We start from the raw sequence: 26,759 nt of genomic DNA, 5'->3' as shown, positions 1-26,759 counted from the left end.
TGACGGAACGGTTCCGTCATGAGCACAGCTCAACCGACGCTCATGACGGAACCGTTCCGTCATGAGCGTCGAAGGGGTTAAAGAACGGGTCCGACACATGCTTGGAACCTCTTCAGGGGAATTTATTTACCACTATCCGGTAGAAAAACACCTGGCAGGCGCGTTTCGGCGAATGCGTTAATCATTGACAGGTTTGTGTTCTTCCTTGTCCCATGTGGTGTGGTGTGGTGAATCTTACCGCCACAGGATGTGTTGCATTTTCCACTGGAGCTGTATGTCTATGCCTTTTAGCAGCATCAGCTAGTTTATGTTTCGGAGCTTGATTAATGGATGATTTTAGGCGTGAGTTCACTTCTGATGAAGCCAACGTAGAATCCAGTATGCCATTGTTATATATAGTGAAACTGAGTGAATCAACAAAAGGTGAATTAGAGTTCTCTTCAACTACAACATGCTGATGTCTTGGTAGATGGACAGAACTTCCATAACATCATTGTTTAAAACCTGTGGTGCCTTATAGACTTCAGGAGGCAAGAGTAAGCTACGCCTCAACACCAAGGACTTCCTTGGGCCTGTGCCTTGCTCCTGGAAGAATATGAGAAGAGGTTGGTCCCGGCAGAGAGGGCATTGCTCTCTGGGGGTAGCCTTTGAATATTGGGAACACTTTTCTTTGGGAGGCCTTACCCACTTGTGTGGTTGATTTCAGACCACGATTCCTAATTTTGTGCAATCTTTTGCATGGCCGGTTTGTCATCTGTCCTCAAGGTCCTACTGATGAATCAATTTTTTTGTATCCAACTTTGTTTTATTTAGAAAAAGAGGTGAGCTCAAAGTACACAGCTGTGTGCCTACAACCAACCTGGCCGGCAGCGAACAAAATCAATTCCATTTTACAAAGGCCTTACTGCCTAACATATCGCAGTTTTTCCCCCCCTTCCAATTCACTGCCATCAGCGTGTCATACTCCGGAGGCCCATCACCCCGCATCCCACCCAGAGCCGCGTGTATGCCCGGTGCGGGGGCTGATAAGGCATGTGTACCTGGTGACGCCCGATAATCTCCGACACGAAACTCGCAGCTGAGGGCAACCCTGTCACTAAGCCGGAGCTGCAGCGTGTTGCGCGGGTACACAATGTGTGAGGTAGCTCGTGTGTGGCGGTGTAGCGCCCCGATGTAAGCGCGCAGGGTCGGAAGGGGTTGGATAGAGGCGCGTCGCGCCACCGCGCTGAGTTATCAAGGCCCTAGTAACGCACTTAACCTCTACACGTCCTGAAGGCAGGACAAACTTAAGTAAACAGAAAGGGGGGGGGGGGAAAGTGGCGGGGGGAGGGGGAGGGCGGCGGGGGAGGGGGAGGCAGCACGGCAGTCCTCGCAGCGGTGTGGAGGGGGAGGCCCAGGTCTAAGGGACGAAGCCTGTGGGGAAGTATGTCTGCACCGTGGTGGGGTCCGGCCCCGGCTAGCCCACCCGCAGCTAGGAACCCCCCAACGTCGAAGGTGTCAATGCCCCCGGCCGTGTGAGAACCTCAGAACGCGCCTGAGATATCTCGTCGTCGAACAGTTTCAAGGCCCGCAGTCTCGGCGGTGTCATTCGCGCGTGTTCTATCCTGCCCAAGTGGGCCACCAAGGGAGACCAGAGGGTCTTAAACCTGGTGTCTCTAAACTGAAGGCGGGCTGTAAGCAGTTCCATCGTCAGCACCTGCCAGAGACGAGTGAACCACACGTTGACAGACGGTGGCTCCGCCTTCTTCCAGTACACCGCCACCGTTTGCTTTGCGGCGCTTAACATATGAAGGCTCAGGTGCCAATCGCGGCCTGTCATTGCCCTTCGCGACGTCGGCCGAAGGCCCAAAATAATCGTGAGGGGGTCCTCTGGCAGGGGGTAACCAAGCACCTTCTTGATGTGGCTGAGGACTTCCTTCCAATAGATAGTCAGACTCGGGCACGTCCACCAAATATGGATAAAGTCTCCTGGTGCTTGGGCACAGCGCCAGCACAGCGGGGACACCTTGGGGAACATTTTCTGCAATCGGACAGGGGTGTAGTACCACTGGGTCATCACCTTGTAGGCTGATTCCTGTTGAGGAATGCTGCGGAAGGTTTTGGGGATGTCGCTCCATAGTCTTGTCCATTGGGCGGGATTAATCTCGGAGCCCGAAAGATTCTGCCAGTGCTCTTGGTACGGGTGTAGGCCTGGCCGCTGAGAATGCTGAAGCACTTTATAGACTCGAGAGACTAGGCCCTTGTAGGAGCCAAACGTACGCGCCAAGTGTTCAAACTGGGTGAGAGGTCTCGTGGCCGCCTGCATCAGCGAAGAGCCCTGCACCCAATGCCGAAGCTGAGCGTATTGGAACTTGTCCCCGTCTGCCAGCCCAAAGTCCCTTTGACATTGCTGGAAGGATTTGAAGGCCCCTCCCTCGAAGAGGTCTCGGATCGTCCGGCAGCCACTCTCCGTCCAGTTCTCGAAGTATGGCGCGCAGCAGGCCGGCGGGAACTGGGGATTGCGAGCTAGAGGGGTGTGCGGTGAGGGGAAGGTGGTGAGGCCCCTGCGGACCGCCACTTTATCCCAAATCTCTAGGACCGTCCTAGTGGGGATCGCCATATACGCACTACGGTGACGCGCCGCCCGGGGCAGCCAAGCGTGATCCCAAATCGGGCGACAGGTAACCGCCCTGTCCATGTGGAACCAGATTTTCTCGCTTTCCCACGCCCCCCACTCCAGGACACATCGGAGGTGTGACGCCCAGTAGTACTCAAGTAGATTGGGACAGGCAAGGCCGCCTCTATCCCGAGGAAGCTTTAATATTTTGTTAGAGAATCGCGGCTTCTTACCTCCCCAGATAAAGGAGATCAAATCCCTTTGTAGCCCCTGGATATAATGTTCCGGGATGGGGGTCGGCAGGGTCTGAAACAAGTAGAGAATCTTCGGCAGCACGGACATCTTAATCGCGTTGAGGCGACCAAGCCAGGAAAGCGGCAATGCCTTCCAGGTGCGCAAGTCATCTAGGACAGAGCGTCTGCACTCCTGCCAATTGGCCTGCGTCCAGGTGGCTAGGTCCGGCGTCAGGTTGAGACCAAGGTATCTCACGGAGTCGCTCGCCCATTGATATGGGGTGCTCGTCCGCAACGTCGCTGCCTCCGTCTCCGGGATCGTGAGATTGAGCACCCAAGACTTGGCGTGGTTAATTTTAAGCCCGGAGGCCCGCTCATAGGTATGTAGCAACGAGTGCGCAGCTGGGAGCGAGGCGGAGGGCGAAGACAGCGTGAGGAGGAGGTCGTCAGCGAAGAGCGCCACTTTATGGTCACGTCCCCGAAGGGAGACGCCCTTGATGTCCGGTGACTGGCGAATGAGAATAGCTAAGGGTTCTACCACCAGGGCGAAAAGCAGAGGCGATAGGGGGCAACCCTGCCGCGTGCCCCTGCAGATGGGGAAAGGCTGTGTGAGTTGGCCGTTCACGCGCACCCGGGCAGCCGGAGCAGCGTATGGGGCCATGATGCGTGCCTCCATTTTGGGTCCAATCCCCACTTTCCGCAGAACCGCTCGAAGGAACTCCCAATCCACCCGGTCGAACGCTTTTTCAGCGTCTAGGGACAACAGGCAAGCCGGGATATTCCAATGCCTGGCCTTTCCCACTATGTGGGCAATGCGGCGAACGTTATCTGCCCCCTGGCGTTGGTGAATAAACCCCACCTGATCCGGGTCCACGAGGCGTGGGAGATGAGCACTAAGCCGTTTGGCAAGGATTTTAGTATAAAGTTTAAGATCCGAGTTCAACAGGGCTATGGGCCGGTATGAGGAGCAGAGGGTGTGATCTTTCCCCGGCTTTGGGATGAGGGCAATCTCGGCCATCGCCATGTCCGGGGACGGCCCCCCCGAATCCGCGAAGGAGTTAAAGAGACGGTGTAGGTAGGGTTGCAGCTGCGGCAGAAAGGCACGGAAGAATGCCACCGGTAGCCCGTCTGGTCCAGGTGTCTTGCCCAGCGGAAGATCTCCCAGGGCTCCCGCTATTTCTTCCAGCGTGATGGGCTCCTCTAGGAGCTCAGAGTGGTGTTTACTCAGCGGTTCCCACTCACAACTACCCAGTGTCTCTGTGATCAGCGCCGGGTCGGGCGGCTCTCTCTCGTACAGGGAGGAATAATATCCATGGAACGCCCGTAGTTTAGCTGCCTCGGTGGTCACCCATGTTCCTCCCCCTCCCTGTAACTTCGCAATGTGGGCCTTTGCCGTCCTAGCGCGCAGCCGCCTTGCCAGCACCTTTCCCACCTTATCCCCACCGATGTAAAAGCGCTGCCGGAGCGCAAGAAGTGCCCGTTCCGCCTTGTTTGTCCGGTGTGCCCGTAACTGACCTCTAAGGACCGCCAGGCGCCGCTTATGGACCGCCAAAGGGCGGGTCTGGTCCATCTTCTCCAGCGTCTGGAGTTCGCGAGTAAGTCTGGTTTCATACAGTTGGGCCTCCCGTGTCCGTGCAGCAGAGATAGCCGTGAGGGTGCCCCGTATCGTGGCCTTGAAAGCGTCCCATAGGAGGGGGAGGGGGGTCTCCGGCAACTCGTTGTGCTCAAAGTAGTCCAAGATGGCCGTCTTTATTTCCTCCCTGTCCCTCGGGTCCCGTAAAGCGTGATCCGGGAACCGCCAGCGGCGCGGGCCGGGGGCGCGAGTGGAGCGCTCGTGGAGCAGCAGCTCCACATGGGCATGGTCGGAGACCGAGATGCTCGAGTGCGAGACTGATATAGTGTCAGAGAGCAAGGAGTGGGAGACAAAGAGCATGTCGATGCGGGAGTAGGAGCGGTGGACGTGCGAGTAAAAAGTGAAGTCTTTCAGCCCCGGGGAGTGATAACGCCACACATCTACCAAGGTCAGAGCGGTAAGGGATTTTTTCACAGTAGCCGACAGGGCCCCCACGCCTCGGAAGCCTCCCCCACAGCGGTCTAACTCCGCGTCCCAGACCAGGTTAAAGTCCCCCCCCACTATGAGGTCCGAATCCACCGGGTCGAGATACTCCCGGATGACCCCGCGCAAAAAGGTATCTTGCCCCTGATTAGGGGCGTATAGATTGCAAAGCGTGAGCCTACGGTGCCCCCTCGTGAGCTCCACCCTCAGGACCCGGCCCGCAGTGTCTTTACGCACCTGTGTGTCCCCGTGGCAGAATCCCGCCCGGCAGAAAATAGCAACCCCCGCTGTCTTGGTGGCTGCGGAAGCCCAAAATCTGTGAGGGAAGCGCGGATGGGCCATACGACCCACATCAGCCCGCAGAAGGTGCGTCTCCTGCAGGAATACTACGTCTGCCCCCTGTTGGAGCAAGTACCTCCAGATCTGGTGGCGTTTGCTAGGCGAGTTAAGCCCCTGCACATTCAAGGAGACGAGCTTCCAGGAGGGTACAGTAGTCACAGACATGGGTCAGCATGTGCAAATGTCCCCCCCGGCCACCCCCAACCCCCCCACAGAGCCCCCCCGCCAGAGGGTAAGGAAAGAATGAGGAAGGAAGTCAAAGAACAAAGATAAACGAAAGAATTAGAGGCACAAAACGGCCAACATGGCCAACAAGAACTATTCCAGTCTAGGGAATGGCCAGGCACTTCGGCACAGGTTATCCCAGAGAAGTCACTCTCCCAGGAATAGTGGTGGGGGTCCGTCGGCACTACCGCCATTCTCCAGGTTCGAAGAGGCCCCGGGCCACCGCCCGGCATCGGGAGCTGCAGCAGCGACAACAGCGAGAGGGCCGCCGTCCCCTCCCGCACCAACAGCCGGGAACCACGAGGCGGGCCATCTCAGTTACCCAAGGGAGAAGGAGCCCAAATTGCATGTCCGGAAGGCTACTAGGGAGCAGGCTCCTGTGACCCCGCCGGTGAGGTTCCGGCCTCCAGCGACCGAATGTGGCGTATGATGTCTTGTTTGTCCTTCGAAGAGCGGCTGGCGGCAGGGGAAGGAGAGCGCCCCCCCCGGCGCACCCCGGACCAGCTGGGCTTAAGCGAGGCTCGAGGCCCCGCGGCACCGCGCACTGGGCTGGCCGGAGGGGAGTCTGGGATCTGGAGTAGCTGCGCGGCTTCCCTGTAGGACCGCAGCACCCGTCGTCTGGACTCCCAGTTGAAGATGAGGGCAAAGGGGTGTCCCCATTGATATCGAATGTTGAGGGCTCGCAACTTGTCCGTAACCGGTCGGAAGGCCCGTCTGCGCCGGAGAGTCGTGGGGGCCAGGTCCTGGAACAGCTGTATCGGGGCCCCGTTGAATTTGACGTCCGTCCTGTCTCTTGTCGCCTTGATAATGGCCTCTTTCTCGACGAAGAAGTGGACCCTCGTCAGGATATCGGGAATCAAACCTGGCCTTCCGGGTGGGCCCGACACTCTATGGGCCCTGTCCAAAGCCGGCGGGGAGGCGTCGTCGTCCCCCCGGAGTTCATGCAGGAGGTCCGCCACGAAGGTCATGATATCCGTCCCCTCCGCGCCAATCGGGACGCCCCGAATGCGGATGTTATTGCGGCGCCCCCTATTTTCCAAGTCCTCCTGTCTGATCTGCAGCTCCACATTCTGCTCCTCCAGGGCCGCTATCCTCTGCCACAGGCGCTCCTGATCCTCCGAGCGGGCGTCCAGGGTTTTCTCCATGTCGTCAACCCTGTCCCCCAGCTCCCCCACATCTCTCCGGAGCTCCTTGACGCATGCCTGGACCTCCGTGCGCAGCGAGCCGATTTCGGACTTGAGGTCCTGCATGAAGACCGCCATGAAGGACTGTGTCACGGGCTCTGCCGACCCACCGGCTCCAGCCGCCTGCGAGCCCGTCGGCGCCCCTCCAGGCTTGCTCCAAAGGTCCTTTACTGTGGCATCTTTCGCGGGCGCCGATGGGTCCTTTCCTGACTTGGTGCGCGTCATCGTGCCGTTATACGCCGCCTCCACAGGAAGACCCCAGCCGCAGGACGGCTCGTCCACTCAGCGCCCCCGGGGGGCCAGCCCGCACCGAAGGGCGTACAGGCCAGATCGGGTCACGTCCAGTGGAAGGCCGCTCCAATCCCCAAGCCGGGAGCCCTGTCGCAGCGCCGCCGCAGACGTGCCTCAGGTGCTGTAGGTAGCCAAGGCCTCGCGGCCCACGCCGATCCGCGTCGTCTTCAGGGCACGGAGGCCACCAGGTCGCCGGGCCCACCAGAGACCAACTCAGGGCCCTCCCCGCTCACGCAGGGAGCAAGCAGCACAGCGTCCGGCGCTCCAAGAAAGCGCGCTGTCCCCACAGCTCAGCAACCACCCGGGGGGGGCCGGTAGCTAAGCAGTCCCACCGTCCCGGGTCCCGCTGCCACCGCACCCCTCAGCCCCGCTCCTCCGTCGAGTCCAGCAGGGGGGGCGAGCTAATATCCCGGGCCAGCCTCCAAGCCCACAGCCGCCGCCCGCGAAGTCCAGCCAGCCCAGCCACCTCCAGGCCAAAGCTCAGAACCAGGGCCACAGCGACCTCCTCTGCTCCAGGCCTTCAAGCGCCCTCACCGCAGCCGTCGCCACCACACTGACAGCGCTCTCTGGGGCCCCCCAGCGTCCGGGACCACCGCTGACAGGGTATCCTCAGCGGCTACAGGCTTTACCCAACCAGGGTGTACCGCCCCGCGGGCCGACGCCTCCCGCCGACCTCCTCACCTCGAGCGCAGTCCAGCGCAGAAGGGTCCGGCGCTCGCAGGCAGCATCCGTGGCTTCAGCGGTGCAGGGTCCCAAAATGGCGGCCTCGCCTGCCGGGGCAGACAGCCCAGCTCCGCTGTCCTCGACCGGCACCAGGGGGTCTCGGCCCCCGCCCTCCGCCGCTTCAGATCGCCTCAGGCCGGCCAGGCAGCCTCGCAGACGGCTCCTCAGCAGGCTCCAGCGATCGGGTGGTCCGCGAGACCCAGCAGCATTCGCCGGCGCAGGTCGCGCAAGATGGCGGCCGTCTCCTCCGTGCCCGGGATTCCCCAGTGTCCGGCCTCCGATGTCGCCAGTCGTGCTCCCCGAGCCCGGCACACCAGGCAGCGGCAGCCCCCTCCAGCTCCGATGGCCTCTCGCACCAGGGGAAGCCTTGTACCGGCAGTTTAAGGTGCTTTAAAAGCTTATTTTAGCCGGCGGCAGCCCGGAGCTCCGACAGCTCGCGTCCTACACCATGCTCGGCTTGGCCACGCCCCCCATGAATCAATTTTTGATTATTTCTCCGTGTCATGTATTCTGGACTTTGTTCGTGAAGCCCTGGCCGTAGCCTGCTCAACGGGAGCTGTTTCATTTTCCATTTATATTACATCCTCTTGTTGGTCTGTTTGATCATTTGCACTTGATGCTCTGAGTATTTATCAGTCCGCAACTGAGAGAGTAGTCTCTGCCGATGTATGAAGAGGGGCTTCTGAGGCAAGTTCCTGTATTCCGCTTGTTACAGGGAAGGACATCTTCGGGTTGGAATTAGTTTATTCCTTTGGTAAATATGTACATTTCTTCTCCTCCACAGTCTGGTTTCAAGGATGAGATTAGACAAATGTAATTCCGAAATGCGTCCGCATAAAATTGATTTTTATACATAGTGAGACGCAGTCAGAGATGCTCAATGGAGATGCGTTTTTGGGAACAGGATGGAAACCCTTTACAACTTCCCTCTCAATATGCAGATTTTTGGAGGGGTTCTTCAATTCATCAATCAAACTGTTGAGAAACTGTGGTAATGTACTCAACTTTTTCTTAGTCAGCTTAATTTGTGCCGGTGCTTTCCGGTGCTTAGCACTGGCACTTATTTATCTGGGCCGGGTCTACATAACACCACGCGTCTGCAACTCTGACTCTGCACGACACGTCATATGTCAAGCAATGTAAATGTGGGTAGACTCGAGACTACTACATTCAGTATCTAAAACTAATTTACCTACGGCTCAGACTCGCGCGCGTAGACCGCCCCACTCATGTTATTTATTTATTTCAATGACGATGCGCATTTCAAATGTGTTTTAGGCGGCAGGTGGCAGGCTGCAGCCAATGGGAGGGCTGGGAGACACTCATTGGGCAGGGGGTTGTATTGCGAGTGGAGAGCTGTGTGTGCGTAGATTTTTTTTCAAAGTGCCCTGCCCCAGGCACACCCGCACGCACTGTCCCCGCCGTAGAGTTTAATTTTTTTGCATATTTATATAGCGCGAACTCGACCCGAAGGTATTGGAGCGCTTTCTATGAGCACCGCATTTACATTACATTTTCAGGCACGGGGAGATGAAGTGATTTGCCCCGAATCACAGGATGTGGACGCGACCCCGAGGCTCGAACCCTGGTTTCCTGCACCCACGATGTGGACGCGACCCCGAGGCTCGAACCCTGGTTTCCTGCACCAGAGGCAGCAGCTCTAGCCGATGGACCACAGCCTCTCCCCAGTCGAGTGCAGGCAGTAGCAGGCCTAGGCCGCCTATTGAATAAAGGCAGGCAGGCCGGCCAGTGTCCGGCTGCCCACCACTACCAGCAGTATCTGTAAGTAGCAACGCTGCTTTTTTGGGGGGTGAGAGCGTGAAGGGTGGTGTCACACTGTCTGCAAAGGTCACCGGCGTGGTAGGCTAGCTCCGGCTCGGCAATGAAGTCCGGTGTAATGGGGTTAATCTTTAGAGGCCCTGCAACGGCCTCTGTTGCCCTTCATCCAGCCTTCTCCTGTCCCGTGCCGGGCAGTGGCAGACTACGTTAAGGTTTAATCGTTTTTCTGAATCCGCACTTGCATTTACTTTGTCACGCTGTTTGCACCTTCTTGCATACACATGAGAGAGATTATCACTCTGTCAGCAACTTAATTCTTAGAATCTGTGCAGCAACCTCCAACCCATCGGCCGCACATGCGCAAGCACCTTGGCTCGTGGGCACTCAGTTCCTCTTGGGGGCTGCTCACACAAAGTCCAATTTTGTGATTGAGAGGACAAAAGGTGACAGAATGTAGTGGTGCCCCAGGCCCACACATTTAGGAAATTCTCCCTTGATAATTCTATTGTTTCACTGTGCCCTAGTTTGTGATGTCTGGGGGGAAAAAGTGAAACCGGCTTGATAGATTTATTGAAGCTGGAAGAGACTGCTTTACTCCGTGGCCCAGGGACAGGGGCTTCCAAAACATCGCCACGAGCCCCATGCCTTTGACAGCGTCTCCTTGAGCAGGGTGCTATTTTAACACCAGGCCACGTGCGTGTTTCTCAGACAGAAACGTACTTATTATTTCGGGGTCTCATTAGAATGCATGTTATTACCATTTTACTCGTGGGATAGAAACACACACCCTCTTGAAATCATGTTGTGTTTTCCACATAGATGATACCGGAGGAAAAGTAGTGCACACCATTCTTGAAATGTGGATGAAAAAGTGCCAGGTTGCCGATCTAATTGTTTGCTGTGCTTCGTTCGTGCATATATGCGGAGTAGATATGCAGCGTGTGATATGCTGTTTATTACCAATGTTGAGATTGGAGGAGGTCCATGACTCACAAGAGGCGAATTTGGAAGGTGGTATTTAACCAACACCCACCTGTAATGGGGTAAGATTGCACTGAAGAGATGCATGACTATTTGAACAGTTGCTTACCTGTGTAAAGTAATTGTTACAGCCAGTCTGTGAGGAAGCAAAAAACTATTTTTATCCTTTCAACTTTCTGTGGTAAAAACTTGAATTTGACCTTTGCCCTGTAGTAATGTATGTATGTTAGTATAGTGACACTAAATAATGTGTTATTGGGCCATATCTGTTTTCAGTTACAATGGCATACACATAAGTGAAAACTGCTTCTCACTCCAATCTGTGCCTTATAAACATAGACTAATTTAAGCAGGTGAATTCAGGTGCTCAGCACCAGCACTCAATCATCAACACTCACACTTTCAGGAGCACCAGTTAAGGCCACATCCATATACAGGGGGACATTGAGTGATTTGCCCAGAATCACAGGATGTTGAACCGCAGCCGAGACTCGAACCTGGTTCCCGTGCTCCGAAGTTGGCAGCTCTGGCCATTACGCCTTTGACCCACTTTCATGCTTAAAGGATGGTTTTGTTTTAGGCGGCGCTAACAAGAAAAATGTGCTGGTGCAAGGTGCCTCCTGAACAGAGCCCTGGCACTTATTTATTTACAAATTAACCACAGGTAATAGTTTCACAAGTTTAAGTTTATTATGTTTTGGCTCTCAAAGAGGGCCACATAAAATAAAGACACAATTATACAACAATACTTACAATAAAATCACAGACAAACAGATGAGAAGAAGATACATCATATACACTGGTCTGACAATTGACAGATATTTCTCTATATTTCATTCAATAAATATTTAAAAAACCTAAAAAAAAGTTAAAAACTTTAAAACAGAACATTTCATTTGGAGGACAGTAAAGTGCATGAAAAAAAGTGTTTACATTTAAAATTCCTAATTGTAAACAGATAGGTTTCAACCATTTGTAACGCAATGGGCGTAAAACAGGACAGATAAACAGAACGTGATTACGATCCTGTACAGCATTATGACAAAGATTACATATAGGAGATACACCATACCATTTAGCTAAAAGTGGATTTAGTGGAAGCAAATCTTGTCTTAACAGGTACCAAAACCTACGGACTCTGTGGGGGATATTCCATGTGAGGTATTGTTGTGGCAGCTTTAATGTATATGTGTTTAAAAGAAGTTGCCTTTCCGATTTTCCTTGTTGGGCAATCATATCCAATTTATAACTGAGCTCCCAAGATGCACTTTTTAATTTAGATTTTAGTTCGGAGGGAGTAAGTAGGAACAGAGTACTTACATCCAGCTCTAACAGAATTACTGCTTCTCTAAAGTTTTTTACTAACAGGGAAAACTCATTGAAACTGCCCAGAAGCTCATTTTTTATGGCTTCCCGTAAGGAATCCTTTTTACCTCTAGCTATGCAAGCTACCCACCTTACCAGAGCTATCAGCCCCTGTACCCAACAACTTCGGAGTCCGAACTCCAATCTACATGAGGATACAGAACAAGCTGTATTAATGGAAGTAATTCTTCTTAATATCTTTCCTTCCATTCTATGTAAAAATCCCCAGTGTTTTAACTCTACTAATTCTAACCCATACAATAAAGTTGCAGGGATCTTTGCCCTAAATACCTCCATAAATAGTGTAAGGTGTCTCTTCCCTGTAGCCTTGTACAAGGAGCATAATCCCATACCATGGGCTAATGCTTTACGCGAGTTATGATCTGTATGGAGTTTCTCACTTAAGTTTGCCGATATTATTTTACCCAAAAAGGTGTAGGTTTTTACCACCTCTAGCTTATGTCCGCCTATGGCCCATCCGTAATTTACAGACCTACATTTTTTCTTTCCAAAAATACACATGATTTTACTTTTCGAAGCATTAATCTTCATGAAATTTGCTTCTGCAAATTGATTTAATGCACATAAGCGGTTAGACAAGCCCTTCGGAGTTAAATCTAATATGAGGATATCATCTGCATACATTAGAATTGATACAGGAGATCCTCCAATTATCGGGGCTATCCCACCGCACACTGAAATGGAAGAAGGAAGGTCTGCCGTATAGAGAGAAAACAATATAGGGGCCAATATGCACCCTTGTTTTAGCCCATTAGGTGAGGGGATAGATTGAGACAAACCTCTTTCTCCACCTTGTAATACCTTACACCACGTGTTCGAGTGGAGGGCTTTTACAAGTTCGAGCAAATATAACGGCATCCCTAGAATAGCGAGTTTTCTCCACAGGGTTGGTCGGTCGACCTTATCAAACGCTGTGGAGAAATCAATGAATGCCGCATATATTCCACCACCGCGAACACGTACATATTTATCGACAATCACCTGTAATGCTGTTAAGTTATCAAGTGTACCATGCTCTTTACGAAATCCAGTTTGTTCCAAAGGTAGGATGTCATTCGCTTCCATCCATTCGGAGATTAAAATCAAAAGACATTTTGCAAAAATTTTCCCTATCGAATCTAAAAGAGCAATTAAACGATAGTTCCCAGGGCTATCCCGCTCTCCTTTTTTGAATATCGGGATTAATATACTTCCCCTCCACGAATTAGGGACTGATCTCAGTAAAAAGCACGCACGGAATACTGGAAGGAGAATCCTACTCCAGGATGTAACGTCTTGCTTTATTATAGACATGGGCAGCTCATCCGGGCCCATAGCTCCGGACGCACTCATACTCTTTATCACCGAAGCGATCGTTTTCTCAGATGGGAGCTCTATAATAGGCTGACTATTTAGGGCTAAATCCCAGCTATCCCCCTCTACATTATTAGAAGCATACAAACTGGATATAAATGATATCCAGACATTTTCGGCAATAGAGATAGGGATAGGGGAAGTTCTTACCCCACATCCCTTCCCTATTAGGGTCCAGAATTCTCTAGATTTATTAAAGGCCGATGCCTCTCTTAACCTGATCCAGAGAGAATCTTCTTTTTCTCTTTTTAATTTGATTCTAAGTCTAGCTCGCCTTCTTCTTAATAAGGCTATCTTATACTCATTTTCCTTAGTTCTACTAATGAACTGTTGCCTTACGAGTTTATTTATTTCCTTATTTAGGGGTAATAATAAACTAGGAGGGAGATATGGCTTTTTAGGTTTACTTAATTTCCTAGCTCTCATGGTAAGGGTTTCCTTAAGAGTTTCAAAACATGAAAATTCCCTACCCTGCCAATCATCTAGATCAAGTAAGGTTTGGGCAAGAATATTTTGTACGTCTTTCATAGTTGAAGGGTCCCAGAAACACCTTCCAGACTTGCAATGAATTGAAACACCTTTATTAATTATAGACCATGATTCAGTATCTGGGGTTTGTAATGAAACTATTATATTAATCACATTATGATCGCTCAAACAAGATTGAGAGACCATCATGTCCTGAACATAAGAAAATGAATCATAATCCGTAATTACATAGTCCAAAATAGATTCACCCCTACAGGAATTATGTGTAAACTTAGCCGGAGTGTCAGAGGGCATCCTACCATTTACAATTAACCCCTCTACATAACTAAGTTCTTCAAGTAATATCTTTCCTCTTTTGTTAGTTTTCATTTTACTAGGAAAGATTGCTTGGGGTATATTGTAAGCTTCTTCCTTAAATTTACTTCTAAACAAGTCTATACTCGAAGTGGACACTTTACTATTTAGGTCACCCGTAAGTAATATATATGGGGGGTGATCGAGCTCCAGTAGTTGTTTGACATAAGAAAACATTCGCTTCAGAACGGTATTAAAAATCTCTTCAGGTGGGATATATGCATTAAGAATTACAAGAGAGGACCGTCTACCTGTGGACACTAAATTATTAATAGTAATTGATTGAAAAAGATTACTAGTGTCCTTATAATGGGAAAATTGCCATTGTAATGAGTTTGATAAAAAACAGGCTATTCCTCCTTTCGCGTGCCCTTTTCTTGAGGGTGTGGCTGGGGCCTCGAATACAAAATAATTTTTCCCCCCATAAAGAGAATCTTTGCACCATGTTTCCTGAATACATAGCACATCTGCATTCAGAGAGAACAGATAATCAAACTTCTGAGGACAATTATGTAATCCTGCAGCATTCCAGGATATGATTTTTAATTGACTGTTAAAGATGTAGAAACGGTCTTAAGTTGTTCGATGTGTTACTGGATAAAACTCCAGGAAGCCAATTCCAGTGTTGATTATCTTCTGTCATGGAAATAAGAAGATTTTCAGGGGGAGAAGGTACCTGAGAGACCATACGCTTTCCTCTAGAAACCCGTATCTTTAGATCTTTATTTTGAATAATTGGGTCTTCTTGCCCAAGTCCCAGCTCAGAAGCTCCTTTTCTAAAGAACATATGATTTCCATTATTAATAAAGGGCAGCACATCAATCCCTCTACGTTGAAATGATTCCGCTTGTTGGAGGACAAGATTCGCAATTATTTTTTAACAGAATTTTACCCTTACGCGCGGACCATTTTCAAACCCCATTATTGAAACCAAATCAATGTCGCTTGACAAAATAAGTTTTAAGCATTCAATGTCCTTGAAGGAATTCAGCAACCATGATCTATTCATATTAAGGTCTAAATCGAATAAGGGGAGAAAATCCAGTGACAAAGTATCCACACATGGGTTGGAAGTTTTTAGTGTTACAGTAGATGAATTAGTGGTCACATGCGCTAAAGGCCAAAAAGTAGATGCCGATGGATTAAGTACTATTTTTTCAATAGGCCTATTACTTGTAACTTCATCCTTTGGTTCAAGAGGTTCTATCCCACCAGCCTCAGAACAAAGGGGTCCTCCATCCAAGGTGCTGACACCGGGGGGGCCTTCAGCTAGAGGATCGGTGAGGCCACCAGCAACCTCAATAGATGAAGTCTCCTGTATTAAACTATCTAGAGTTTCTATAACATCAGTTACTTCTGTATTTACATGCTCTTGAAAGATCATTTTCCTCTGTCTTTTCTTCTTATATTTGCGAACAGGTTTCCTATTTTTCCCTTTAATCTTTCTGCTTTTTTCTATTACTGTCCCAGTAGTCACCACAATACCTTCAGGTTCTTTTTTATCCTGAATAAAAATAGGAAAAAATTCGCTTCCAGCGGTTGGGTTAACCACTGCCGATTGTTCTTCCTTCAAAATCGGTTCTAATTCTTTCCTCAAAGATGCAGAGATTGGTAAAGAAGAGGTTGAGGGCTCATGAATATCTACTTTTAATACCAACCCCGCAGATACATTTTTTCTTAATGCAATGTTACTATCAATAACGTTCTGAGCAATAGGTTCGATAGGAAAAATAGACCTGTTCACAGCATTTTTGGCAGTTAATACTTTCAATATTTCAGTAACTGAATCCATAATACAGTCAGTGCTCCCAACGAATTTATTCAATAAACCTAATATGGAGGTCAGCAGATGCTCAAGTGCTATCAGAGAATCAGAAATTGGTTTTTCATTTTTTATATATTCAGGTGCAGTAAGAGAGCAGATACCTGATAGGTTAAGTTGAGGAGATTTCAAATCGCTCTGCAGTGAAAAAATATCATTAGATGTCATAGAGGGGGTGCTACTATATAGCCGTAATCCTGAAGGCGTTGCTCCGTTTAAGGAAATACAAGGATCAGGCTGTTTCACAACCCTCTCACCCATATAACGACCACACAATTCTAGATCAATACTAGACGGAATAGAGATTTCTTTTATATCCTCCACCTTCTCTTCTGTAACCTTAGGAGTATTATACTGAAAACCTTTCAAATCTGCCTTCAGTAAGACTGAATTATCTCCTTTGGGAGGACATGCTAGGATGTCTACATCTTTAGTCAGGAGTAAGGTGGGAGAAACTTTTTCCGTAGCTGACCTAGAGTTAGTGTCGAAGGCTGCTTCTATCTGCGGTTCCGTCGTAGTTATTGTCTCATTGTCAGTAGTGACTGGAACTTCCATATATTTATTCTCTGGTTTTTCCCATAGTTTAAACAACTGCATCTGTCCCTTCAATTGTAGACTATGTTCAAAATTATTCCTCAGGGGGTTGGACCTAGTTTTAATACATGATCTCCCCCCTAAGACTCTTCCAGAGCGTAGTTTTTTGGCTGTCATTTTGTATCAAGTAAAAGGATAAAAGCAAAAAACTAATACACAATAAATTAACCAATGATATACTAAGAATCAACTGTCAATGTATAGTTTATATATGCGACCAGTCAATAGTTGTATAGTTGTATCACCCTCACCGTTTTATCGCCTTCAATAGCTGTAGAGAATGTACATGCTGTGAGCAGCAATATGGAAATAACGGGGCCCTGCCCGGCCAACCTCGGCCACTGAGGGCCACAGAGGGCCCGCCCTTTGCCCGGGCTTAGCCCGGCGTCCGCCCGCGCGCGTCCCGCGACGCGGGAGGTGTGCTTGTTTTTATGGGACCTCCGGGCGCGTGATTAGCGTCACCTGCTCCTGGGGCTGGGGATTCTGGGGGCTGAAGTTTTTCTCCTCTCGGCGGCCGCGTAGTCAGCAAAGCGGCGGCGGGAGAAATGAGAGCCAGCAGCAACCACAGGACAAGCAGGGAGAGCAGGTAACTATCTGCAGGGTTCCAATGTTCGTAATCAGCTCAGGGCAACACCCGCTCCCCCGGAGGTGTGCTTGTTTTTATAGGACCTCCGGGCGCGTGATTAGCGTCACCTGCTCCTGGGGCTGGGGATTCTGGGGGCTGAAGTTTTTCTCCTCTCGGCGGCCGCGTAGTCAGCAAAGCGGCGGCGGGAGAAATGAGAGCCAGCAGCAACCACAGGACAAGCAGGGAGAGCAGGTAACTATCTGCAGGGTTCCAATGTTCGTAATCAGCTCAGGGCAACACCCGCTCCCCCGGAGGTGTGCTTGTTTTTATAGGACCTCCGGGCGCGTGATTAGCGTCACCTGCTCCTGGGGCTGGGGATTCTGGGGGCTGAAGTTTTTCTCCTCTCGGCGGCCGCGTAGTCAGCAAAGCGGCGGCGGGAGAAATGAGAGCCAGCAGCAACCACAGGACAAGCAGGGAGAGCAGGTAACTATCTGCAGGGTTCCAATGTTCGTAATCAGCTCAGGGCAACACAGGTAATAGTTGTATCTTCAAACTCATGATACAATTAGTCTCTGTTAAAAATGGCATACCCCAGTATTGTTCTTTCCCCAAATCGGCACATAGAGCACTAGAATTTTTCAAGTGTCTCTTTCCAATGCATTAGTCGTTTTAGCTAATTTATTCCAAAATTGTGCTTTAAATGCACTTTTGATTTAATCTTTTTCAAAATGTTCAGAGGGCAGGGGAAGCTCCTATCAAATGCTTACTTGCGGGATGGCTCCCTTGCTTAAATTCAGATCGGGTATTACATCTGACTTTCAACAGTGCCAGTTGAGGAAGTGGGCGGAGCCGATAGTTTTGGGTGGAGCCAGTAGAGAAAGTGGGTGGAGCCAGGGAGGAAGTGGGTGTGGCCTCCTGAAAAATTGTGAGCACCTGGACTTCATATTTTACAAATTAAGCACTGTGACACATTGTGACGATTTTAAGGAAAACGGGCTGCTTTACAATAAAAAAGAAAAAAAAGAAGATTGCTTTATTTAAAAGCAGTGTTTTAAATGGGCCGGTACTGTGCGGTACGGAGTACCGCCACTTTTTTATTTTGGGAGGGAGAGTGCCGGCACTTCTCAAGAGAAATGCTATACTTTTAATAGGAGAGTACCGGCACTTCTCAGAAACAAGCAGGTACTCTGGGACAGAGTACCTGCACTTCTATTTTTCAATTTCAAACACTGTTTAAAAGCAATCACCGATCATGTTGGTCTGCTGATTGCAGGCCACCACCCCTGTGATTTCTGCGCTTCCTAGGCAGTCGCATTTATATTGATGGGGTAGGTCATTTGCGACCCCCTAGGAATCGCAGAAAGTGTACTACATACCTCCATACATTGTGAATCCTTGTGATTCACAATTAGGAAATCACAAAATGGCATCTTCATACATCTGGCCCAATGTGTACAGCATTAAACAGCACCAAACAACAGAATAAGAAAGTTACATGACAGGACAGAAACAGGACACCAATTTGCAAAAATATATTCGATTTTTATAAATTTTTATTATCCTGGTTGTCAAAACCAGTGCAATAAGCCCTTTCATTAACAACTTTAGGATACCATCTCTCAAGGACGTTTCTACACATTTGATGACAATGGAGTGGGGCATAAAAATTCTGGAGGCTGGGAAAAAAACTAATTTGAAACATATTCTGTATCTCTAGAACCCATTAATATGCACTGGAGTTCCTACAGACATCCAGAAAATAAAGAGATCTGACCACCCACTGGTAAGACACTTCTGTCCAGATCCTCTTCCCCACATGGGCTGACTCACTCTTCCCTGAAAGGATGGACCAAATGCTCTTCCTGAGCCATAAAATATTCCTATAGCTTCCACCAGCTGATATCCAAACAAATTAGATCCTGAAAAAAATCTTTTTAGGTGTCGCCTGAGTAAGGACTTTAAACTCTGAACACACGCTTGTGTGTGTGTGTTTCTTTTTTGGCTCACCCGCCTGGCTAATGGGCCGACTGTTTGTCTTCACCGCCAGGTGAAAGGATGTGGGCCTCGATGGGATTAACGAGAGTGAGGCTCCTGTGACCCGGAGAGGAATGCCACTGTTGTCTTTAACTCCACTCCGAACACTGTAGCTTAATTGATGATTTTTACACATGAACGGTAAGAAGAAAAAAAACATTCCCAAAAGTTCACCTTCAATTAAAGTCCTCGTTAGAAAAAAAAAAAAGTACTCACACATAGCCCAAACCTCAGAAAAGCAGAGAGGGAAGGCAGGCACCTTTTCTCTGAAATACACACTATAAGACCTGGAGATATCAAGCACTATATCACAATACATGGGATTGGGAGAGGGGCAATATAAACATTTATTATACCCTCAAAAGTAGCTCGTATCATGAACTATCAATACCAACCCAAGTGCTCAAGTTTAACATTTAAAACAACCCGTCATGTGCAGAACAATCCAACCAAAGCATAAGTCAGAAAAAATGTGTGGAGAATGAGAAAGCATCTCACGTGCGCAACACCAGAGGAGCTGCTGGCTGGTACTCGCCAGTGTGCTCACGAGTTTCTCATCATCGATGACTTTCTCATGAAAAGAATGAAAAGGAATGTGTAAAAGAATTTATACACCAAGAGAGGTATATTAGGCAGCCCAAAAAAAACCAAAAGAAAAATTTTTTGGAAAAAAGACCCGTGTGGTCTTACAGATAAGATTAGGTATGACCCACGTCTATATTCTGACCCGTTTTATTCCACTCTGTGAGTCACCCCAAGGTTAAAAACACGGTCATGTTCAAAAACCACATTTATGAATGGCCAACATGTTTCATTGCCTACTTAACTTGGCGGCAAATTCATCAGGGCGTCAAGGGACTGCAATCACCTCCCTGGAATAAATCTGTTGACAAACAGAAATCGCTCGTGAAAGCCACTCATTCTGGTTCCGGGAATGAGTTACCGAGTGAGCTCTTCTACCGTACGATGACGGTCTAAGCACCACAAAATAACGGATGTGTGTGGGCATTAGGACCAATAGAGCAACAGACAGTGCTCATTCAATACACTGACTCCGTGAGAGCTGGTATATGGGCCCTTGGCTTTCACGAGCGATTTCTGTTTGTCAACAGATTTATTCCAGGGAGGTGATTGCAGTCCCTTGACGCCCTGATGAATTTGCCGCCAAGTTAAGTAGGCAATGAAACATGTTGGCCATTCATAAATGTGGTTTTTGAACATGACCGTGTTTTTAACCTTGGGGTGACTCACAGAGTGGAATAAAACGGGTCAGAATATAGACGTGGGTCATACCTAATCTTATCTGTAAGACCACACGGGTCTTTTTTCCAAAAAATTTTTCTTTTGGTTTTTTTTGGGCTGCCTAATATACCTCTCTTGGTGTATAAATTCTTTTACACATTCCTTTTCATTCTTTTCATGAGAAAGTCATCGATGATGAGAAACTCGTGAGCACACTGGCGAGTACCAGCCAGCAGCTCCTCTGGTGTTGCGCACGTGAGATGCTTTCTCATTCTCCACACATTTTTTCTGACTTATGCTTTGGTTGGATTGTTCTGCACATGACGGGTTGTTTTAAATGTTAAACTTGAGCACTTGGGTTGGTATTGATAGTTCATGATACGAGCTACTTTTGAGGGTATAATAAATGTTTATATTGCCCCTCTCCCAATCCCATGTATTGTGATATAGTGCTTGATATCTCCAGGTCTTATAGTGTGTATTATTGATTGAGTGGAGGGTGGCCTGGATGATTTTTCCCTCTTAAACTCCTCTTTTGAGTATACCTTTTCTCTGAACCCTCGGTTAAAGATTTCATTAAAAACAAGCATTGGCATAGAAAATAGGTCTCGTCTTTGGGAGCTTGTAAGTAAAAAAAAAAAAAACTGAAGTATAAGACTTCACATTTACATTTACTTCGTATTTAGGATGCAGTAAATGTAAACGTGAAGTCTTACACTTCAGTTTTTGTTTTTTTACTTACAAGCTCCCAAAGGCGAGACCTGTTGGCTATGCCAATGCTTGTTTATTAATAGTGCCTTTTGTGACACGTTCGCCATGTCAGCTTCTGAGCCATATCCTTTTTCTTGCTGCTATGGAGGAACCAGCTGTAGCAGCACTCAAGCCATCATAGGAAATTTCACTGAAGGCACACAGCCTGCTCCATTAGCGCAAGCGCCTTTCAAAGTAGCACCCTGTTGCAGGAGATCTGCCAATTAATGAAAATCTTGTTCTGAACTGGATAGGATAGGACGAATATGCTGCTGCTCTAATAGAAAAATTGGAAGCCACATATGAGCGTTTCACAGCCTTCTCAACCCCCTTATCCACAGGTTCCAAAGGACTCCCCTCTTTCGAGATAAATGTGCCATGAGACACAAGACTCTTCATCAGTGAATTCACCTTCACTATCCACTGAAACTCGTCTTCAAAATTTTGTATGCGATATCTGCATGAAAGAAACCATGAAAAAGAAGTCTTGTCAATCTACTTCCACTAATACTCCGTTACCCCTTTGATAGACGCATGAAGGAGCAAATGATCTGGTTCAGTCTTGGACGTCCTCTGTCTCCACTAGTTGTGATAACCTTAGAAATGACAAATTGAGTCTTGTGTTGGATGATCGCTTTCAGCTCTGGGCCTTGCACCAGTCATTTGAATTTGTGCCACTTGGTTTTTAATTCTCATTGTTCTTTATATATTGTGTCGATTTATCAGTTGTGTACAATATGTCACCACTTCAAAAATGTTTTAAACTTGTTTTCAGAATGTTTGTGAGTCTGTATGATGGATATAAAAGTGCATGAATGATTATTACAGTTTTTCTAATTGTTTAAAAACTTTAAAAAATGCTGATTTTGTACTCTTGATATTAACATTAATCATAATCTATATATTGGTTGCCTTAAATCTGTACACTAACGCTTGCACCAATCTACCCTCTTATTTCTTCCTCCTTTCCCTCCTGATCATCAGTAGCCACCTCCGTCCGTGGGTTCTTACGGGAAGGAGGCGACAGTGACTCTCCACTAAATCATGCAACTTCTCTGAACACTTCATGACAGATTTCATTGTGGTAAACACAGCTACTCTGCTCAGACAACAGAAAGCTCTCTTTCCTCCTTCTTATAATTGCTAGGAAATGGGCTGTGACATAAACAAGCGTGTGCTCCCAGCAACTATAAACTACTCACACTGACCTGCTTGCACTACATACCCATCACAGCGCTGACCGTGTGAACCAACTTCACCAGAGACAAAGTGCCACAGAACAATAGGAGAACAAAACAGTGACTTAAAAATTCAAAATTATTATGGAGTAATGAGGCTGCAGCCTCGGAATCCAAAACACACCACTGCCAGTAGGAATGTGACAGCCAGCGAAGAGGACGATGCTTGCACTGTGCGCCCATGGACGCCCTGGGAAAAAGATGTATGTCAGTTGTTACCAGTATGTGACTGTAATGGGCAATTGCCGCAAAATATAGAACACTTTATGCTTTTTTGTACTTTTTATTCAGTCCCAAGAAAAACCTTCCTGATCCCAATTCTAAAGAAAATGAATTTTATTCAAGTTAAACCTGCTTTAATGTTTCTACAATTACTGAATATGGACTGTACATATTTTATTGTCCGTTTTTTAAAATCCACTTTGAAATCTAGAATGGATATGGATTGTTAAACATTCTGATGGGACTGATTTTTTTTATCTTGGATGTATACTTAACTCTGTGCCGTTTGTGACTTTTTATGAATTTATATTCTAAATTCGAAATAAAGTATTTTGACTGACTGACTGTATGGTGGTAATGACGCGCTTCTTATTCTGCAGCTTAGATAATGAGTGCACTCAGCAGGCCTTCAAACAGACAAATAATAAACTTGTTTAAGCAGAGGTGCCAAAGTCATCTGCTGTAGCCGGACATCGAAAAGAATCTCGGAGTCTGCTCGAGCAGGACGTTGTGGCGACATCTTATCTGCTTAGAACTAGTTCAACCAAATATATAGCTGTCGCGATCGCGTGCCGGAGGCAAGGGCACAGAGCGTTAAACTGGCTTCCCATTCCTTACATTAGAAAGAGAATGCCTGTGTATGAATGCGCTGCAAGCGAGGGGCCACTAGAGGGCAAGCGGATAGATCGGCACAACATTACCCAGAAGCCTGGAATGCGGCAGACCGGAAGTAGACTCCAGCGCTCCGGACGCACAAAAACTACAAAGCCCCTCCTCCTCCGAGGATCGGGGGCTTGACAAACTTCCCAGCGCTTTCTGAGGCCGAGCCGAGAAGTCTTCCCGCCGGATTACCAAGCAGCGGAGCTCCGGTTTTCAAGCTGCCATCTCCCGCGTCCCTGTGCTCCCACGTCCCTGTTTTCCCGTTTTGCCCACCACCGCTCCGCTTCCACACGCCTCTGAGCCTCGGCCAGCGGAAGTTATTCCTCGCCGTTGTGCCGAGTCTCAGGGGATTCCCTTCTCCTGGCTGCCTTCGGAGGACGGAAGGGAACTTGCTTTCCAAAGCCCCGAGCGTCTGGATGCCAGGATTACCTCTTCAGTGATTTAATTGGGGCGGTTCTTGATCTCCGCAGCAGGACGTCAGCGGCATTCTGCGCTCGCTGTTATCAGATATTTAGGTTTTGTGGGGAATTGCGCAGGAGTGCTTCCTTTGGATTTGGTCCCTATATGAAGAAGGGATTTTTCCTTTTGCTGATTTTGGTTCTATAGACACAAACATGTAGTGACTGAAACGGCATGTTTAACTAACCGGGACTCTTGACTACACCTTTACGTTTTCTTACTAAATGCACGAACTACGGCATCCTGAAGTATTCTTTATATTGGCTACTGCGAGGTGGAGCGTGTGAGTGCGATAGTTCTTTCCATGTGTTTGGGGCAATTGGGTTCCTGCATTGTGCTTCTCTGATTCCCGGCTTCTTGTCTCGTTTCCCTATACAGTTGTCTCTGCTGGACTCCCACGCTCCTGTACTGATGCGGCATGAATGATAAGCAGAAGTAGACCTAGGAGAAACCAGTGGGTCCGCAGTGTTTGTTATTTTATCCTCTCCCCTTTTTCCCCGGGGCGCATTCGTTCATAGTAGTGTTTGCTTCACCCTGTGTGGGGCTGCGCCCAGGGGAGTAGGGGGACCTTTCTGCCTACCATCGTTCCTGCTGATACTCTTCCGAGGTTAGTGGCTCCATTACCTCCTTTGCTACTAACTCCGCGACAATAGCAGCACGTAGTAGTAAGCATTAAAATGTACCTGATTGATTGTAGGCAATTGTTCACACAGAAATGGAAGATACAGGAAATTAGGAGTGTAAACTAATTTTGTCAAAATCTAGGAAGAGTAAGTCAACCATCTTGGATAGAAGATACCATGACATCCACACTGTTGCCAGAAATAGAGAACGTAAAATCACATACAGCAGCACACAATTCTACTTTCCTATGACTATTCATGACCACACTAATATGGCCACTCCAGCACTCCGTCTCTTTTGTGTACTCCCAGATCCCGAGCCAGTAAATAAGTCAACACTCTGCAGCGCCATATCTAAAATACATGACAAAAACAGGCCCAGGTCACTAATGATCTGTCTGTGCAACTTCTTTTACCTCATTATGTCTGGCAGTTTACACGTCAGCTACACATGGAGCCATACAGCTACATTATCTATGCATTTCTTTACTTTCTTTGGCTTACTGAATGTTGAAATCAATTTACCGGTGGAAAAAAAATTGTTTCATTAAGGCTTTGTCCTAATCACTGTTCATGACCAGTATCAGGAGATATCTGGAGAACTGGTAGGTCTCTTATCTTCCAAACTGAAGCAGCATCCATCTGCTTCACAGCACTGAAATAGCTCTCACATCTGATGAGTTTAACACTCCATAGGAGGGGTCAATGCACAAAGGTGCCTTGTTCACCACAAACAGTTGTATCATTGCCGTCTGTGTGATGCAAAATAGGTTATGGGCCACGGCACATGCCCCATGTTAGCATCAAGAACGGTTGGGTTTCTGTAATAAAATACTACCAGTAATAAAGTGGTAAATAAGACACTGGTTGCAACAAGATACAGCAACTATAATAAATGCAACACAGAGCTACAATGCACTAGTTCTGGTAACTGTCGGGTAGTTTTACTAACTAACGAAGCTAGTGACTCATCAACCAGCATTTTAAGGACACACCAAGGCATTTCTTTTAAAAGCAGGTAGGTGAAGATGTGGCAAACACACAGCATGTACATCATGCAACACTGAAATGTATTTTTGCTCAGTAAAGCAAAATTATCCTCAATGAAACATACTGTAAACATCTTCTCAAAAGCCACAGCCCTTTATTAATTTTAACAAACTCTTTTATAGCGTAAACGAGAAGCAAAATTGGGTAACTATTTTAAAGCAGAATGGACCAGCCAGGTACCAGTTAAAAACATAACCGGCTGAAAACGCTATGCCTAGCCCTGCATGGGGAATGGCTAACAAATGGAAGTGCACGTCTCAAGTACTCCCTACTTGCACAAATTGTATCACCACAGAAGGCCACGCTTGTGCCTAATACAGCAGGCTGCAGAGTAAGATGAAATATCACAAGTAATAGTGTTTTATCCAACAACATGTCGCCCACAACAGGCGCATTCCCGCTGCTCGGTTAGCGCTCTAGTTATCTAGCTCGCTGACGCTCTCCTACTGAAGTCCGCATCAGCCATATTGGGTGTGGTAAATCACAAAAGTCCATCTCGCGCACCGCATCACTCAGCTTGTAGGTTTTACAGCCTTTATATAGCGCGACCTCGACCCGAAGGTATGGGAGCTATTTATATGTGTATCAATTACATTACACATTCATGCGTTTTATGGGTTTGGAGAAGATTAAGTGATTTGCCCAGACTCACAGGATATTCAGCCGACGCCGAGTGTGGTTCCCTACCGTAAAATGTCCCCTTGTGTAATGGAACTGGTGCTCCTGTAAAGCGCTCCAAGACCTTCGGTTCGTGCTACACAAAACTGCACCCACAACAACAACTCCAAAGTCGGCAGCTCTGGACACACCCTCTTCCGCTAGTTCTTAAAGGAGCGGGCACTCACCTTTAGTTAGGATGAAGCCGTCTTCTCTCACCGCGATCCGTGCAGGGATCTAGAGCTCCGCGGGACACCGAAGGGTTCGGTCTACAGTGGGGAATAACGAGCAATTCTTCCCCGTGTTTGCATTAAAATGTGCCCCCAGGGCGGCGCGGGCTCTGATTGGCCCAAATCATGGCTTCTGCTAATCGCTACAGTTGCAACAGGCTCAAGTTTTCGAGCCAGCCTATGATTGGCTACAAGTATGCCCCTATAATAGCTCGAGACAGCCTGTGATTGGCTGCAAGTATACCCTATATTAGCTGCCCTGTGGTGCAAGCTGCTAACCACTTAGGTGAGGCCTGGCTGGTGGGTAGTGAGAGGAGACTGGTGGGTTATAGCACTTGAATGGTGGTCGGTGAGGGCCTGGGGTGAGTCTGGTTCAAAACAAGGTCTTGACCTCTGAATGATGGTCACTAAAGACCTTCTAGGGGAGCTGATGTCAAGTTAGTGTATGGTTTGGTAGAAGCAGCCCTGTCCAGTTTACTATGTCCATGCGTCCAATGCTGCACCATTCCAGGATTTGTCTTTACATTCTAGGTCTTGTAGTCATGTTCATTTCATTATAAAACAGCAGTACAAATCCCAGAATCAAAAGGAAAAAGTCTGGACAGGAGGAGTACATCACCCATG

The 26,759-nt window shown here is 48.2% G+C and overlaps 1 protein-coding gene across 1 annotated transcript in view; it reads right to left on the bottom strand.

The window, feature by feature from the left end:
- The window catches only part of LOC146838949 (uncharacterized), a 264,177-nt gene extending 237,891 nt beyond the window's left edge, over window positions 1-26,286 (bottom strand). The window contains exon 1 of the mRNA XM_085599991.1: window positions 26,094-26,286. The gene's annotated coding sequence lies outside the window, so the exon portion shown is untranslated. The remainder of the gene's footprint in view (window positions 1-26,093) is intronic.
- Between the last annotated feature and the right edge of the window lie 473 nt (window positions 26,287-26,759).

This window comes from Triturus cristatus, chromosome 4_2 (genome assembly GCF_964204655.1).
Source record: "Triturus cristatus chromosome 4_2, aTriCri1.1, whole genome shotgun sequence".
Classification (NCBI taxonomy): domain Eukaryota; kingdom Metazoa; phylum Chordata; class Amphibia; order Caudata; family Salamandridae; genus Triturus; species Triturus cristatus.
The sequence above is the reverse complement of the archived record's forward strand: the minus strand, read 5'-3'. Positions and strand labels throughout refer to the sequence as shown.